At 40.1% G+C, this 19,118-nt stretch overlaps 1 pseudogene; it reads left to right on the forward strand.

Annotated features, from left to right (window-relative positions):
• The first annotated feature begins 690 nt into the window (after positions 1–690).
• Positions 691–19,118, forward strand: part of LOC124521187 (FACT complex subunit SSRP1-like) — a 35,307-nt pseudogene continuing 16,879 nt past the window's right edge.

Here is a 19,118-nt window from a genome sequence, read left to right on the forward strand (position 1 = left end):
TGACAGAGTGATGCATACATAATACACACTTAATAAGTGGGAGTGGGGTTTTAAATACTTGGTTAAAATACACCAGAAAATAGATAATTGGCTATTCCTCGTATTCATTGAAAATCTGTACCTTTCTTATCCAAAACACTCAGAGTGTGCAGTGGTTTTTAAGAAAAGTTGTTCAAATGTTCAAATTTTAAGTAATATAATAAGATATATAACTGGTACCTCTTTTCCTCATTATTCTTATTTGCAGGCTGACGTTCAACTAGTTGGTTTTTACTCCTTGAACACGTCTCTTTGCCTCTAGACCGTAGGTTTTAGGAGGCTAGGGACCAGGTCTGTTTTTTTCTTCATTGCTTTCCCTTTGCCCAACACACAGTAACCATTCAACAAGTGTGTGTTGATTGAATGAATGAAAACTAATGAACCTCCTTAAGAGAGTGAGGGTTGAACGTGACAAACATACAGCCAGCCTCACGGGTCTTCCTGAGTCACTAAGAGCTCAGTGGAAGGCAACGGAGCTGCAGATAGAAGACAGTCCTCTATAGCATTTGATCTCTGCTTAGTCTACTACATCGTTATTACCACTGATACCGAATAATGTATCAGATGAATTTTATTTCGCATTCATAGTGACCTTGTACTTTATTGCAGAGCTGGGTAATGAATAAGAAAATGTTCTTGCCTATGGAAGTCATGGGACATGCCCAGTATCGACCCCATTATTGTCCGGCTGCACAGGAGACCTCTATAATGAGCCCACTCACAGTATCCGCGACGTCTCGTGAACGAGCAGGTCAGATCTCCCTGCTCTATCGAAATGTGAGGGGGCCGGTGAATGGGAAACCGGGGCAGGGGTAGTTTAGCTTTATATTTTACTATCTGCCACTTCTTTTGAACAACATGGGTGGTGCTGGGGCCTCTGGCGGTGTTCCCAGAAGCACTGTCCCTGCCAAGCAGAATTTGCACCTTCACAAGTGCTGATTGACTGTGATAGAAAGGTATGGTCCTCTTTGGGAAGCAGCTTTCTGGGAAAGATATTATACTTTCAGTCCAGGGAGGACCCAAGGAAAGAGGAATATTTGTCTGGTACTGGTAGGCGGCAGATAATTTGATTCTCTTCTCATTACGTGTGTTCATTCTACCATGCATATTTTGAAAACTTAAGTTCCCTAGACGCAGATCATAGAGCAAAATAATATGATATGAAAGAAATAAGGTTTCTCCTTTTCTTTCTCTCCTTTTTTCCTTTTTTCTTTCTTTCTTTCTTTTTTTTTTTACAGAGTATTATAAAAAGTTTGTTTTCCTGGCTAACAGCAGCAAATGTACAAAGCTTTCTTCGTTAGGGTTTGCTATTTAAACCATCAGCTCATTCTGCAAGAACATCAAACATGTGTCTACCAGATGCTGGGGAACAGTGCAGTCCTAAGGATCTGACTCAAGTGAACAATAATCTGTGGACAGCGGGTGTGAACCTGAGCTGGGCCAACACCTCATCAGACCGAATGGCTAATTGATTTCAAAATTAGACTTGGTATTTCTGAACAATAATCTTAAAAGGCAGCAATAAAATACATCAGGATCCTTTGAGCTAGCCAAGCTTTCATCCAAATGGCTTATTACAAAGAGCTGGCACACCTGAACTTTGGCACAGTCAAATAAATCCAAAAACAGCAAATGGAAACCACATTTGGCACTGGAGGTCTGTCAGGAGAAGTTCGTATTCATGAGGAAACGTGATTTTTTATTTTGAAAATAATTTTTGTGTTAGTGGCAGGAAGCAATTCATTGAATGTGTTTTACTTTGACACCTGTGATTTATGCAATAAAATATGCATAATATCTGAAGGCTTTGGGGTCTCACCTAATCTCTGGAACACCAGGAGCAGCCAGGGCACAGCAAGGGTTAGAGTAGTTCCATTAGTGATAACTTAATCGCATGTGTAGACCTACCCCTTTGAACTCTGAATAGCTGTTTTGTGGCATCGGGGTCCAAAAGGGTTTAAATCTGACGGCATTGCAGTGACAATAAATTATACCAACTATTTTAGAAATGCTTGGAATCTTATCTTGCCTTCAGAGTGAACAAACTAAGATTACAATCCCTGGATGAAAAGATGGCATAAATTCTGAGAACAAACACGGAAGATTTACACAATGGCAATGGTGTATTTCAGTACTCTTCTCTTGAAACATTTTATTACAAATCCTACGGATATGTATCAAAAGGCTCCGTTTAAGAAAAAAAAAGAAAAGAAAAGAAAAAGAGATAAACAATAGGGTGCATGTCAGGGGAAAATGAATTAAAGAATGGACCGATTACATAATCCATGTAAGAATGGAATTCTTATTTTAACTTCCTGGCTATTTTAGGAGAAAAACTTTTGGCATTCTCTTTACATGTATTAGCCAAATAATTGACTCAATTTTTAACATTAAACTTTATGTAAAAGCTCTGCTTAACTGGATGTATTTGTTAAGTCTTTTCACTTCCTTGCTAGACTCTACCCAAAGATAACAAAACATTTCGTAGAAGGAGGAGGGAGAAGAAAAAAAATTAAGGAAAGGAAATGGACTCACCAGCGTGGGCCTAACCCGGAACTCATGCAGCAAAGAATTTTCCAGAGAACAAGGAGGGCAGAGAGTGAGCCTGGAGAACTTCTCTGCAACTGAAAGCATTTTTCTGTCTTGGGTTCTCCCTTTTTGGGGGCAATATCTCTCCGGTTGTTCAAAAAACTGACAACCTAAGAGCAACTGTGATGATGATTTTTTTTCACTAAGACGCTACTCCCAGCCTACAGCCTGTGCCGAGCTCATTAGGAGATGACTGCCCCTTGGGAATTCATGGTTAGAGACCTGAAGAAATAAAGTCAGGAGTCCTATCGTCTCCTCTTCCATTCATTCACTTAGTGAGCTTTGACATATCTTCCTTTCTGGACTTCCGCTCACTCATTTTTAAATGATGAGAACTGAAATAGATGATGTTCTAAGGACTATTTCAGCTCTAAAATATTATAAAGCAGGGAGCCTGGGTGGCTCAGTCGGTTGAGCCTCCGACTTCGGCTCAGATGTGATCTCAAGGTCTGTGAGTTCGAGACCCGTGTCCGGCTCTGTGCTGACAGCTCGGAGCCTGGAGCCTGCTTCGGATTCTGTGTCTCCCTCTCTCTCTGCCCCTCCCCCGCTCATGCTCTGTCTCTCTCTCTCTCTGTCTCTCTCTCTGTCAAAAATAAATAAACATTTAAAAAGATAATTTTTTTGCAAAATAAGATATTATAAAGCTGTAAAACAGTTCCTTCAAAGGTGATATAAACAAACTTGGTGCCTGCACTGCTTGAATGAAAACATTAGAAAGAAACATTTAGGCTGCGATATTTAGTGAACTGGATTAGGACACACGCAGAGGTTTCAGAAATGTGGTTTGTAACCACATTTTCCAGCATAATGAGATAGAGAACTAATTGACAAAAACTTTAATGAGAAATGCTATTTGAAATGGAAATGATTTTTTAGCTAGTACTAAGTAGATGGAAAAATCACTCATTAACTCTGCTTGCACAGGGCAATAGCAAAATTTTCCAAAATAAAATTAGTTCCTGAGAACACATCTCTCAAATCATATTCTTCATTTATCTCGTTAGCCAGTGTATTCTGAGTGTTTCTTTTATAAAGACAAATGAACACCCAAGATATACAAATACTCAAGAGAGTTGTTAAATGCGGAGTGTTGAATTCTGGAGAGTTTTAGGTATTATGAAAATCAACTCCTTGGTATTCTGTTCATGCATTTTGTCAGTATACGATAAAAGAGTAAAGCATATATTTAGTTTCAAATGTTATTGACTCAGAAGTTGGAATCCAAAGCAGTCTACATTCCAATCCAAAATTCTTAAGGTTTTCCATTTTAATACACAAGTAATTAAAATGTATATTAATATGACATTGTGTTATCTATACCTTTAGACAGTTTTATCTGGAATCTTAATACATTTTAGAGGGTACCTAATCTTATTTTGCTGAATTTGCCCTTGGTCTTATTTAAGTAATTTACTAATTTTTGTAAAATGGCAATAATAATGACAATAATATTTAACAAATGTATTCTAGTCTGTCAAGTGTTTTTAATGCAGTGACTCATTCAACTTCACAATAAACTTGCAAGGTGGATACTATTATATCTATTTTACTTATTAAAAAAACAATTTTTAGAAAGGTTAAGTAACTTGATGGCGCGCCTGGGTGGCTCAGTCACTTGAGCCCCGGACTTCAGCTCAGGTCCTGGTCTTGCAGTTCATGAGTTCGAGCCCCGCGACGGGCTCTGTGCTGACAGCTCAGAGCCTGGAGCCTGCTCCCGATTCTGTGTCTCCCCCCCTCTCTCTCTGCCCCTCCCTCACTCACACTCTCTCTCCCTCTCTGTGTCTCTCAAAAATAAATAAAAAACATTAAAAAAATATTTTTTAATAAGTTAAAAAATAAAAAGGTTGAGTAACTTGACCCGGTTAGCACAATAACTTTTTTTTTTAAGTTTATTTATTTATTTTGAGAGAGAACACATGGAGGATGGACAGAGAGAGAGAGTGAGAGGATCCGAAGCGGGCTCCTCTGACGAGGGGCTCAAACTCACAAACTGTGAGATCATGACCTGAACCTAAGTCAGATGCCCAAATGACTGAGCCACCCAGGCGCCCCTGGCACAGTAACTTTTAACTGACTATTGCTTACCTGTTCTTATTTTCTATAATAAGCACCTTAATAAGTACATTATCACTACTGCAAGGAGTGTAATCATTCATTCATTCTACAAAAACTCATCGGCGGCCTGTTAAACGACAACCACTATTCTAGGCATATAGGACAGCAGTAAATTTACATCTTAGGGTGGGGGGGGTCAGAAAGTAAATAAGTAAATATATAAATAAAGATTATTTCAGATAGGGAATAAGCGCCGAGGGCCACTGTGTCTAGCCACGCAAGTTGTGACTCTAAGAATTGTGAAGAAAATTCAGCAGAATGGTGCATGGGGAATGACTGGGAGGGATTTTAAAGTAAGCAGTCAGAGAAGGCTTCTCGGAGGAGGCAGCATTTGAGCTGAGATTCAAATGACAAAAAGCAGCCAGCCTCGGGAAGATCTGGGGCGGGGCACCACGCAGAACGACAGGAGCAAAAACTTTGAGGCAGGAACAGGTTTTCTGAGGACAAGAAACATAAAGAAAGCCACGAGGCCAGAGCACGCTCAGCAGGGGGAGGAGAGGGAAGAGGAGTGAGACTGGAAGGGACTGGACCACATGTGGCCCTTCCTGGCCATCAGAAGGAGCATGAAAAGCATTACTAAAATACTAATGTAAACCCTGCCTTTATACTCTTGTCATTAACATTCATAGAGGTAAAGCAGAGCTTGTGAATTTGTCTCACTCTCGCAATGCTTGGAGATTTTAGGGACCAAAAAAAAAAAAAAGGAAGAAAAAGAAAAGCTATGGATTATCTCTCTGGAAAAACAGGCACATGCACGGAAACGTGCACACTATTTCAGGAGGTATCTAGCTTTATGTTCACCCAGGAGCTTATATATGGGCCCATGGACTTCAGATTAAGAAAAATCACAAAACCTATGTAACGGTGAGCTAAATGAATTGTGGCCGCTAAGTAATAAGTATAATCCTCGCTTAAGGAGTTTTCCTCCCAAAATTATATAATCCAGTGCAGACTATATAAGTCACACTACACTACACAAGGCTGAGTTTCCAGTTTCAGCCTCAGAGGTACATATATTTCTTTAACAGATCCACAATCTCCTTTCTGCAATTCTTACATGCAAAAGCCAAATTCTAAAAGCTGAAAGCAATCATTTCATCGATCAGTTGCCAGAAAAGTGTGACCTGAGTCAACCTGAGGTTGTTTTCGATTTGTCTTTATTTGTGCAACTTGTATGTCCTCTCTATGGCAGAGATAATAATGTGTTGGATTATACAATGATGCCTTAGTCCTCCCTGGTTGTGTTGATAGACGATAGATAGGTGATATAGATAGGTAGGTAGGTGGGTAGATAGATACGTAGGTACATCCCCTCCAACCACCCCCCCCCAAAAAAATTATCAAAATTCTGAAACACATGAGGCCTGGAGATTTGGGGGTAAGGAAACATGGGCCTGCATAAGTCTTCTAAAATCTTTCTTGAATATTTTACACGCCTTTTCTATGTGTTTGAGATACCAAACATAAGTCAGCATGCAGGGCTCTAACCGCTTACGTCCAGCTGCTGTTCTGACGGGTTTTAGATGACAGCCTAGTATTTCCTCAGCTCAGACCACCTCGGGAGTAGGAAGGCTACAGGACCCTGTGAACATTCTCCCTCAGCGTATAAAAAACACCTGTACCAAATTAATTTGTGCTTCTCCAGTGTGAAGTTCACAGGGTCCCTCCGCCTTTCTTACCTATGAAGGGTGGTCTATTGACTTAGCTGCTGTGCCCAACAAGCCCATGCAGGGAGCCCTGGCCTCTTGATCGGCTTTTCCAGGAATTATTCCTAACATATTCCCAAGCTCGTTTCTTCTTTTGTTTTCTCCATTCTCATTTAACATTTATTTATATAGTGTAGCTTTGTATTTTCAAGGGATTTTTACCACCATTTAATTGCTAATACATCCCACATTGTTGTAAAGTAGGCATTATTCTCCTTGTGCTGTGGAGAGACCCAGAGATGAGTTAAGTAATTTTCTCAAGGAATCGAATGTGAGTCAGTGATTAGGCTTCAATTAGAGCTCAGAGTTTCATATGCGCAATGTTCTTTTCTCAGGTCTCTGGGGCACGATGTTATTATCTGGGAAATGTTCCCAAAGACCAAACTAATTATCCCTAGCTCTGATGCTTCTGCCTAAGAAACAAACACTTCTGGGGGCAGGAGAAGAGGGAAGAACTGTAAAGAAATAAATTTCCCAATTTCCCATAATATATTAATGTATTGGATATAATGAATGTACTACCTCTTATTCGGTCTGTGTGAAATCATTCCATTGTCTTAACATATTTTAACGCGACGATTTAAAACCTAACACAATTATACTTTAAGAAAAAGAACATCAAAGTAAAACTATTAGAGTTGAACTTTTGTCGACTGAGAAGTTAAAGTTAATTTTTGCCGGTAGTGGACAACCAGAAGATAATGTATGTTTTATCCAAGTTTCTAGTGGAGATCTGTCAAAATTAAAATATTTCTTTTAATCCAATCCATAGTTTTTTGAATATGAAAAATCTGACACATGACTCAATAAGGAAAGGAGGGCACTTTCGGAGGAATTACCCTTCTCCAGCTTTCTGCAATTCTTTCTCTCCCCTGCATCGTCTGGTGGACACCCCTTAAGTAGATTTTTTCTTCCTCTGCTCCTTTCCGGATCACTGTAACTGACCTTTTCCATTTACATGCAAGTTGTAGCCAGGTTTTCCTGAGCCTGTGCCTTAGCCCCTTAGGTTATTGTAGGATCTGCTATTGTAAATCTCAATTTCCATCTGTATGTATTTCAGGTCCAGAAGGCCAATTTGACAACCGCTTCCGTATCTTAATTTTACACTGTTTCACTTTCCATCAATGTCAAGGATAATTCCCTGGGGTCTTGGACCATCTCCATTTGTGTATATTTTTTTTTTTTAAAGTAACCCATTTCTGCCAATAAAATGGTACTTTGCTCACATTTCCTGCCCGCTTAGAAACCCAATGGCTCCGTCTCATAGCGGGATTCCTCACAACTCCACGAACATAATTGCCCAGTGTTCGTCATTCGGATCACATCACAGCCATCCTGAAAAACCTTTCAGTGGTTCTCAGGATTATAGCTCTCAAAATGGGCTATATAAACCATTCTGTTTATTCTTCAAATACCACACTTCTATGTTCCCTGAAACAATTTAGGGTGTTCCTTTTTCTCCAATCATGGCCCAATTTGTTGGTCTCTAAGGGCTTGGCAGAATTCTTTCTGAACATTCCCTAGATTTCCACTTACACATGTAATAGCCTCTTTTGTTCCATTCCACACATTGTAATTTTCTTCCTTTAATCTTGAACGCTTCTCCTTTCACCAAGAAGTCTTTCCTTATTAATATTACATGACCCAAATCTCCCCATTTACCAATTGTTTATTACTTCTATTTTCATATTTTGGTGTTTTCTTTTTTTTATTTCCTATTTGGTAAATTCTACTTGTTAGTCTTACATCTGTCCTGCCTTTGTCTCAGAGGACATAGTCTTTATAGCTAGTGAATCAAAAAAGCACCATGCTGATTCTATGCCGTGCCCTTAATTAGCTGTTGTCTATTTACTAAAGAAAGAAAGAAAGAAAGAAAGAAAGAAGAGAAAGAAAAGAAAAGAAAAAAGAAAGGTGGAGTGCCTGGGTGGCTCAGTCCACTGAGCATCCGACTTCAGCTCAGGTCATGATCTCACAGTTCATGGGTTCGAGCCCCACATTGGATTCTGTGCTGACAACTCAGAGCCTGGAGCCTGCTTTGGATTCTGTGTCCCCCTCTCTCTGCCCTCCCCTGCTCGTGCTCTGTCTCTCTCTCATAAATAAACAAACATTAAAAACTAATGATAATTTTAAAGAGAGAGAGAGAGAAAGATTGAAAGATCAATGTATCAGGTGCCTGGGAGGCTCAGTTGGTTGAGCGTCCGACTTCGGCTCAAGTCATGATCTCATGGCTCGTGAGTTTGAGCCCCACGTTGGGCTCTTTGCTGACAGTTCAGAGCCTGGAGCCTGCTTCGGATCCCGTGCCTCCCTTGCTTGTGCTCTCTCTCTCTCTCAAAAATAAGTAAACAGGGGCGCCTGGGTGGCGCAGTCAGTTAAGCGTCCGACTTCAGCTCAGGTCACGATCTCCCGGTCCGTGAGTTCGAGCCCCGCGTCGGGCTCTGGGCTGATGGCTCAGAGCCTGGAGCCTGCTTCGGATTCTGTGTCTCCTTCTCTCTCTGCCCCTCCCCCCTTCATGCTCTGTCTCTCTCTGTCTCAAAAATAAATAAAAAAACGTTAAAATAAATAAATAAATAAATAAATAAATAAACATTTTTTAAAAAAGTTTTTTAAAGAAAGATCAATGTATCTTTTCTACCAGACAAAAACTCTGAATTTTTTTTTGATTTATATTTATTTGTGTCACTTGTGTTTTATAGTAGAGATGATGACGTGTTGGATTATAAGGCGATGGCTCATTCTCCTCTGGTTATTATATTATACATAGTGTTACTATACATTGTATAGATAGATAGACAGACAGAGATAGGGATATATCTATCTGGAGGTGAGTAGAGTATAATATTTCAAAGGGTAGATGCCACAGCCAGACTGTCTTGGATGATATTCTAGTCCAAAACTTAATTATTAACTCTGTGCTCCTTGCACCCACTTCTCTGTGCCTCAGTTCCCTCATTGATTATACAGAAATAATCATAGTACTTACTTCGTGAGATGGGTATGAGGCTTTAACAAGAAACTGTACCTAAAAAACTTAATAGAGTGTGGCACAAAGTCAATGCTCAATAATACATAGCATCATCTTTAAAATTAGATTTAATTTACAATATGACTTTCAACATGTTGGCTTGGGGGAGGGAATGTAAAGTCAGGAAAGATTAACAGCCAAAATTGCAGAGTGAGTTGACGCTTTGAAGCACCCCCTGTCACTGGACACATAGCAACAATATGATTACAGAAACTAAAACTTAAAAGGATAAAATAGAGGGGCACCTGCGTGGCTCGTTGGTTAAGCGTCCGACTTCGGCTCGGGTCATGATCTCATAGTTCGTGGTTTTGAGCCCTGCATCGGGCTCTGTGCTGACGGCTCAGAGCCTGGAGCCTGCTTCGGATTCTGTGTGTCTCTCTCTCTCTACCCCTCCCCACTCCCACTGTCTCTCACTCTCAAAAATAAATAAAACATTAAAAAAAATTTTAAAGGATAAAGTAGAACGCAAAAGCAAGATAATCATTTTAATGGCTTAAAAACAGAGCCAAAGCACAAAGCTATGAGTCATGCTAATGCCTGACCTAGCAGCAGGCAGTAAGTAGTTGTTGGGAGGGGGCAAGGCCTAAAATGTGCCTGAAAATTAGATTTTGGTGGAGTGTTCCTATTCCTGAGTAGAGGCCCAAATAAGCCACTTAGGGGCCGAGACCGACTAGAAGACGTGGAACTGGCGATGCACGTTGTAGGCCCTGTCCGCAGCCCCCAGCACTATTCCAGGCAGACGTGGCCAAGGGAACCTGTCTTCTTTCCTGACACAACCCCAGTCATAGAAAAGCTCTACTCCAGGGCCAGAAGGCTGAGAACACTGAGACTTTTCATGCTTCTGCCCAAGCTCACTTATAGGGCAAGTATTCCATGCCAGGCGGAGCTAAATGAGAAGACCAGGGTCGAGTGTCTCCACTCAGGGCTCTAATCACAGACCAGAGGTATCACCCTGGCAGAAGTGGGCTCCTGTCCGGGCTACAGCTGCAATGCAGTGGCACAGTAGTTTCATTTAGGGGGAGAGAGAGATTAAAAGAACAAAGGGCAGGGGTGCCTGGGTGACTAGTCGGTTGAGCATCTGACTTCGGCTCAGGTCATAATCTCGTGGTTCATGGGTTCGAACCCCGCATCAGACTCTCTTCTGTCAGCACAGTTCCTGCCTCAGATCCTCTGTCCCCTTGTCTTTGCCTCTCTCCCGTTCTCTTTCACTTTCTCTCTCAAAAATAAACATTGAAAAAGAACAGAGAGCAGTACAGCTCAGCTTAAGGTGAATTGATTCCATTTGGAACAGAGTATGGGGGAAGTTCATGATTAGGGGTGTTGTGGAAAACAGTTGAGATCTTGGTGGTGAGCACTTAAGAGGAGGCGAGCAACCCCATGAGGGAAATAAGCCAAACAGTAGATGAACAAGAAGTTTAAAAGGGAGAACCAGAGAGAAAGAGAGAGAGAGACAGATAGAAAGAGAACTCCTAGGGTTGAAACAAATCACAAAGATTCTCCTCAAAGATCACGCCTGCAAAGGGGATCAAATTTATTGGATCAGACTATGGAACAATTTATGCCCCAAGGCCTAGTCAAAAACAATAGAGTAATCCACCATCAGGGACTGGAGGCCAGCAGCAATTTGTGATATCAGCAGAGGCAATCCCTAATAGAGAAATCAGGGACACACAGCACTGCAAAATCCATTCTCAACTAAGGGTGATTATATCCATGTCAAGGCTGTACCTACTGGGGAGTGACATCAGAGGTTTTTCTGGAGGGGAAATAAACTTCACTAAAATAGTTCACATCCAAGTCACAAAACAACCAACATGGAAACGATAAGCCTTTGGGTGGGGGAGGGGAATTGGTATCAATAGTTGCTTTACTATATCATCTAAAATGTCCAGATTTTAACCAAATATTATGAGACATGCAAAGAAATAGGTGTTTATCAACAGACAGGGGAAAAAAAAACTGGCAACAGAAACTGTCTTTGAGGGATCCCAGATATCAGAGAAGAATTCAAAGAAATGATTAGAAATATGTTAAAAATCTAAAGGAAAATATAAGTAAAATGTCAAAGGAGGCATTGTGAAAATATCTCATCACATAGAGGTTTATTAAAGAGATAGGCAAAATAAAAAAAAATAATCAACTTCTATTCTGGAAATTCTGGAGTGACAAGAAAACTTCACTAGAGGGGCTCAACAGTAGATTTCAGTTCGCACAAGAAAAGAGCAGTGATGTTGAAGATAGATGAATAGAAATTATACAATCTGAAAAACAGAGAGAAAAAAAAACGAACAGAGACTTAAGAGAAACATGGGACACCATTAGGCATAGCAACAGAAACGTAATGGGAGCACCAGGAGAAGAAGGAAGAGAGAAAGAAGCACAAAAAATACTCCAAGCCATAATGGCTGAAAACTACCCGAATCTGATCAAAAATATTGATCTGGAAATCCAAGAAGCTCAAAACCCCAAGTAGAAAAAACCCTAAGAGATCTATACTTGGAAACATCATAGTAAAAATATTGAAAGATAAAGACAAATAGGAAAATAGGAATGCAGCAAGAGAAAAATTACTTATGTTCAAGGTACCCCGATAATATTAATGGCTGGTGTCTTATTGGAAACAGTGCAGGCCAGAAGGCTTTGCGATGGCATAATCAAAGTGCTGAAAGCAAAGAACTATCAAATAAGGATCTTATAGCCGGCAAAAAACTCTCTCAAAAAATGAAATAAAAAGTCCTAAGATAACAAACATTGAGCGAAATTGTTGCTATCAAACATGTTTTATAATAAACACTTAAAGGAAGTTCTTTTTTAAAACAAAATTTTTTTTAATGTTTTTATGTATTTTTGAGATAGAGAGACAGAGTGTGAGTGGAGGAGGGGCAGAGACAGGGAGACAGAATATGAAGCTGAGTGGTCAGCCTGGAGCCCAATGCGGGGCTCGAACTCACAAACCGCGAGATCATGACCTGAGCTGAAGTCAGATGCTTAACAGACTGAGCCACCCAAGTGCCCCAGGAAGTTCTTAAGATAAAAAGTAAGTGACACCAGACAGTAATTCAAATCAAATCTGCACACACACACAAAGAGTGTCAGTAAAGGTAATATATTATATATATATAGAAATATAAATATATATAGTCATATATATATATATATATAGAGAGAGAGAGAGAGGCCTATCTATAGTATATAGAAATATATTTGGCAATTGGCAATGCCAGCAAAAAGGAGATGGATGGGAACGAAGTTGATTCAGAGTAAGGAAATGACAACACATGTTCCGTTGAATTCATAGGTGGAAAAAAAAAACAATTAGAAATTGCAAATATAATAAATTTGATAAATAAATGTTCTCCTTTCTTCTTTTAAATGGCATGAGAAGATATAAAAAGATATTCTTTTCAAGAAACAGTACTACAACACTGAACATCTCTACATGTGGAAATTGAATCCAGACACAGACTTTATACAAAAATTAACGTAAAATGATTCACAGACTTGAGGAGCTTGGGTGGCTCAGTAGGTTGTGTCCAACTTCAGCTCAGGTCATGATCTCACAGGTTCACGAGTTTAAGCCCCGCGTCGGGCTTTGTGCTGACAGTTCGGAGCCTGGAGCCTGCTTCGGATTCTGTGTCTCCCTCTCTCTCTGCCCCTCCCCCGCTCACATTCTGTTTCTGTCTCTCAAAAATAAATAAACGATAAAAAATTAAAAAAAAAAAACGATCACAGACTTAAACTTATAGAACTAGAAGATAACATAGGAGAAAATCTTGACAACCTTGGGCATGGTGCCGACTTTTTAAATACAATATCAGATACACGATCCATGAAAAAAAATTGAGAAGCTGACTTCAATAAAATTAAAACAATTTCTTCTCCGTGAAAGACAATGTCAAGAGAATGAGAAGACAAGCCACACACTGAGAGAAAACATTTGGAAAGACACATCTGACTAAGCACTGCCATCCAAAATATACAAAGAACTCTTAAAACTCAACAATAAGAAAACAAACAACCCTTATCTCCTCCCCAAAGAAGACATACAGACATACAGATGGCAAATAATCATATGAAAAGATGCCCTGCATCATATGTCATCAGGGAACTGTGAACTGAGACAACACTAAGATACCACTACACATTTTAGAATGGCCAAAATCCAGAACACTGATAATACCTCACACTGAAGAAGTTGTGGAAAAACAAAATCCTCATTCACTGCTGGTGGAAATACAAGCCATTTTGGAAGACCTTTGGCAGTTTCTTACATGACTAAACCTACTCTTATCATCTGATCCAGCAATCACACTCATTGATGTTTACCCAAAGGAGATGAAAACTTCAATGCACACAAACACCTGCACCGGGATATTTATGGCGGTTTTATTCATAATTAACAAAACTTGGAAGCAATCAAGGTGTCCTTCAGGAGATTTAGGGCTAAAATAACTGGTACATCTAGACAGTGGAGTGTTATGCAATGCTAAAAGGAAATGAGCTATTAAGCCATGAAAAGACATGGAGGAACTTTATTTATTTATTTATTTTTTCCCAACGTTTATTTATTTTTGGGGGGGCAGAGAGAGACAGAGCATGAACGGGGGAGGGGCAGAGAGAGAGGGAGACACAGAATCGGAAACAGGCTCCAGGCTCCGAGCCATCAGCCCAGAGCCCGACGCGGAGCTCGAACTCCCGGACCTCGAGATCGTGACCTGGCTGAAGTCGGACGCTTAACCGACTGCGCCACCCAGGCGCCCCGACATGGAGGAACTTTAAATGCATCGGACTAAATAAAAGCCGATCTGAAAATGCTACATGCTGTATAATTCCAACTCTACCACATTCTGGAGAAGTCAAAGCTATGGAGACAGTAAAAAGATCAATGGTTGCCAGGATCTGAGTTTGGGGGAATGAATGTGTGGAACATGGAAGATTTTTAAGGCAGTGAAAATACTCTGTATGATACTCTGATGATAGCTACATATCATTAAACATTTTTCCAAACCCATACAATGTGCAACACTGAGTGAACCCTAAGGTAAACTGTGGCCTTTAGACGATTCTGGTGTATCAATGTAAGTTCATCAGTTAGAACCAATGTACCACACTGGTGGGAGATGTTAGTAATGGGGAAGGATATGCATATGGAGGGGCAAGGAATATATGAGACTCTACTTTACTTTCAACTTTGCTGTGAACCCTAAAACCACTTTAAAAATTAGTCTTTAAATATGAAAAAAAATAGAATACGTAAGATAATTTTGAAGCAATATAAAGATCGGCAGTATTGATCAACCAGATATCAAGCTTTATGATAAAGCTGTAATTAAGCGTTATCTGTAATTAAGACAACATGGAAATCGTGCAAGAATGGATACATGTTGCAGAATAGAGAGCTCAGATACAGAAACGTGTTACAGAAAAATGGTAATAGTACAAAACAGTCTGGAAAATACTGGAAGGAAAAATGTTTGATAATTTCTTATCTGTATGGTAAAATAAAACAAAATTAGATCCTTACCTCATACTGTATATGAAAATGAGTTCCAGATGGACTAAAAGCCTAAATATAAAAAACAAAGCAATAATATCTTGAGAGGAAAAGTATTAGATAACATCTTCATGATGAGGTAGCAAAGAATTTCTTTAAAATATACCAAAAAAAAGTCATGAAGCAAAAGAGTGATAAATTTGACTCACTGAAACTATAAAATTCTTTTTATACACACACTAGAAATAAAACCATAGGATTCTATCTTTATGATTTTGAATTAGGAGTATGATATTGTGATAGAAGAAATATATATTTTGGTCTTTGTTCCCAGCTCCAGGTCAGAGTTTCTAAAACCCTTGTAATTTCCTGAAAAGGACTAAAGGGGCATCTTTTGTAATAATATTTGTTTTTGTTGCCAGTTCTAGAAATAGCTCAAAGGTGACAAAGGTGAAGGAGTGTCTTCTGTTATCGTATCAAGTCTGGCCAACAATACCTGAGTGTATGTTAATGAGGTGACTTTTGAAAAGCATCTAATGATGGGGAGCAGGTTCCTAGGGGAACCAACCTTGTGATTAGCAGGTTAGAACTTTCAGCCCCACCCTTAGTCTCTGGGGAAGAGAGGCTGGAAATGGATTCCCAGATTTCATTACACAGATATGATGAATGATATCATTGGCCATTGGTAATTCCTGGAGTTAGCACAGACCCCACAGGTGTAGGGTTCTGTGTAATGAAGGCCAGGAATTACCAATGGCCAATGATATCACTCATCATATCTATGTAATGAAGTCTCCATCATCCTAACACGAGGAGCTCAGAGGGCTTCTGGGTTGGTGAACACATCGAGTTGCCTGGAGTCTGGTGAACGTGGAGAAGGCACAGAAGCTCCACGCCCCTTCCCACATACTTTGTCCAATGCATCTCTTCCATTGGACTGTTCTGAGTTGTATCCTTTGTAATAAATCAATGATAGTAAATAAAATGCTTTCCTGAATTCAGTGAACCATTATAGCAAATTATCAAACCCATGGAAGGGGTCATGGGAACCCTTGATTTTGTAGCCTCTTGGTCAGCATTATGGGAGGCTGGGACTTGGTGACTGGCATCTACAGTGGGGAGCAGTGTTGTGGAAGTGAACCCTACACCTGTGGGGTCAGTGCTAACTCCAGGAAGCTGGTGTCAGAATTGACTTATAAGACACCAGGGTGGGTGTCGGGAGAGTTGGAAAATTGGTTGGGGTGGGAGTCCCTGCCACACAATTACATTGTGTGTCCGAAGCTGGTATGTGAGTCAGGAAAAAGTGTTTTCCTTTTAGGGAAAATTTTTAAACAAGGCAGACACCTTGCTAAACACACAAAAATGTGTAAAGATGGATATATCTGTCTCCATTGGAAGTGAAAACACTTTTAAACAAAAGATCCTATAAATAAAGTAAAATAGTAGTGCCTAATGCAGAATAAAGAAAGAATTAGTATCTAAAACATTTGAAAAATGTCCAGGATAAGGGTGCCTGCGTGACTCAGTCAGTCAAGCATCCGACTCTTGATTTCAGCTCAGGTCACGATATCACGGTCTTGAGATTGAACCCCGTGTCTGGCTCCACACTGAGTGTGGAGCCTGCTTGGGATTCTCTCTCTACTTCTCTCTCTGCCCCTCTCCCTCTAGCTCTCTCTCAAAATAAATAAACATTTTTTAAAAGTGCAATATTGTACAGTGGAAAGAGAATGTAATAAATCCAATGCACGAGCTGTATGCCCTTTTTACCTCTCTGAACATTGCATTCTTCTTTTGTAAAAAGGGTGGATAGTAACATTCACCTACTGGCGTAGCTATGAAGGTTGGATGAATTGGCATAAGAACAGGTGCCGAATATCTAATCAGTGCACAATAAATATATTAATTATCTCGACTCAGGGACAGATCTATTACTTCAAGATAAATACATGCATAATTGTGTTTTTTTTTTTTTTTACCATGTCTGGTAATATTACTGAAAAGTTCACTTCTGAGACGATACCATTTGGGAATCGGTATGGCTGCACAGTTTTATGTGTTTGTGGAATGGCGTGTTAACTCTGCAGTGCCTTCGGGAACCTGCTTCTCCTCTTTCTATCCGGCTCTCCCTGGCATGTGGTTTTGTCTCCCATCCCCCTCATTTCCAGTCATAAGATGAATACTCTACCTCTAGCATTATATTTTCTGCCCATAAATGAAGAAGAAAAAGAACAAAGTCGACTCTTTTGAAATGACTTTCCGAGAAGCTCTGCTCAAAGCTTCTATTTGGTTCTCATTGGCTAGAACTGTGTTAAATGGCGTCCGTAACAGCAAGAGAGACCTGGGAAAGTGATCTTGTAGTTGGGCACGCTCCTTTGAGCAAAAGCAGAGTTCTGTCGGTAAGAAGATGAGGACAATAAACAGAATCCATGTGGGAGCCAGCAGGACCGTGGCAGAGATCATTGTTTTCTGCATTCCAAGAGGACCTCCATGTTGAGTCCGGCTTCCCTGACTAGAGAAGATTTGGGGGTGACGATCTGATTGGAAAGTAACTGATTTAATTTTATTTAAGCCTCTCTGCATAGCAACCGCTCTGCTCTTATTGAAATGACATGTATTTTTGGGGTGTGGCTGCAGGAGTAGGGCGGTCGTTGATGGAGCTGGTAGGTGTGGAAATTCTGAAGTCCCCTGGAGTCTTCAGGTGAACCACGGCTTCTAATAATTTTGCTTTTAACATCCCCGGGCCCACACACTTAAAATCGAGTTTTCTTTGCGTGTGGAGTAAATTAGCAAAGGACAAAGATCAAAACTCTTGTTAATAATGAGTTTTCATGAGGGGGGGTTAAGTGGATTTGGGCAGCGCTGTGCTTTTCTCCTTTTAGCTTCTTTCCTTCTCTTCCCACGCGCTCGTGGGAAGAAACTAATAGAACTAATATTCTTTGAGAGAAAACAATATTCTTCCCGAGAGAGAGCTTGCCTGAAGCAACCTCTTTTCGGCAGTGGTTCCTGAGGCTGTTAGGCCAGTCTTTTATAGACAGTGTGTATATATATATATATATATATATATATATATATATATAAAACACAGGTGTGCTAGAGCTCCACTAATGAGCAGCGTATACTTTTAGTTATATTCTCATTTGTGGTGTCATCAGCGTCCAAGAAAGCAGGAATATTACAAATTCAAGTTAAAAAACAAAAAAAGAAGGAAGGCTTTGAGGCTCTTTTAAGCCAGGTATTCTGGGAATCATAAATGAAATCAAAACTTTGAATTATTACAGTGCACCCCATTTACAGCAAACCATTCACCGGTGAAAATTACATGGAGAAAGAATGCTTTAAAGTCTATAAGAAAAGGGGAGAAATAAAACAGGTTTTCCTGTAATGTCAATTTGGGCCAACCTTGACCAGCCTCCCTTCTAGAAGCACAGTTTGGCCCAATGTCTTGATTTTTATATAAGTTCTGTGAACAATGGCTTTTACACTGAAAACAACTTAATGACTTACCTCGAGTCTTAGCTTCCCTGGACACTGTAAACCAAGCCATGGACTCCTTAAACTCTAACTGTCTCGTCTACAAAAGTCAACTTCAAATGTGATCTTGGATTCATTTGGAGGGATTGCTCCTATCACAATCAAAGGTGGTGATGAATCTTCAGAAATCTCCCTGTAGCTACAAACAATGTCTGGATTAATAAGAACCATCTTGGATAAGGACATATGCTTGAGCTCTTTATTGTATTCACACGAGATAATGAAGGCACGCCATTCACAATCATACCCTTTTCGGTTGCACAACAGTTTAAAATGGTCCTAGATGCTAACATGTGCAAAAAGTTGAAGTGTGCTTCCACTTTGAGTTTTAGCCCAAACCGTCAGGCAGTGAGGATGAAGACCGTGAAAGCAGAGTGATAAGCAAAAGTATCAGCCTTTTATGGCTAATGTTATAGTGCATGGGTGTGAAAGAAGTGGGAGAGAATAGAAGTCCACATTCTGGACTGTGTAGTCCCTTTCAGTGGAGACTGATGCCTCAGGAGTTGTGAAGTCAATCACTAGAGGGTGGCATGAGGTCAGACACTGGTCCCCACCCAAAGCCTAGTACTTAGAGCAAAAGTTGAGCAGGAGACAGGCCAGTCACATACCAATCAACTGGCAT

This window comes from Lynx rufus, unplaced genomic scaffold, assembly GCF_022079265.1.
Source record: "Lynx rufus isolate CCGP_SWC_20201006 ecotype Redwood Valley unplaced genomic scaffold, mLynRuf1.p SCAF_3, whole genome shotgun sequence".
Taxonomy (NCBI): Eukaryota; Metazoa; Chordata; class Mammalia; order Carnivora; family Felidae; genus Lynx; species Lynx rufus.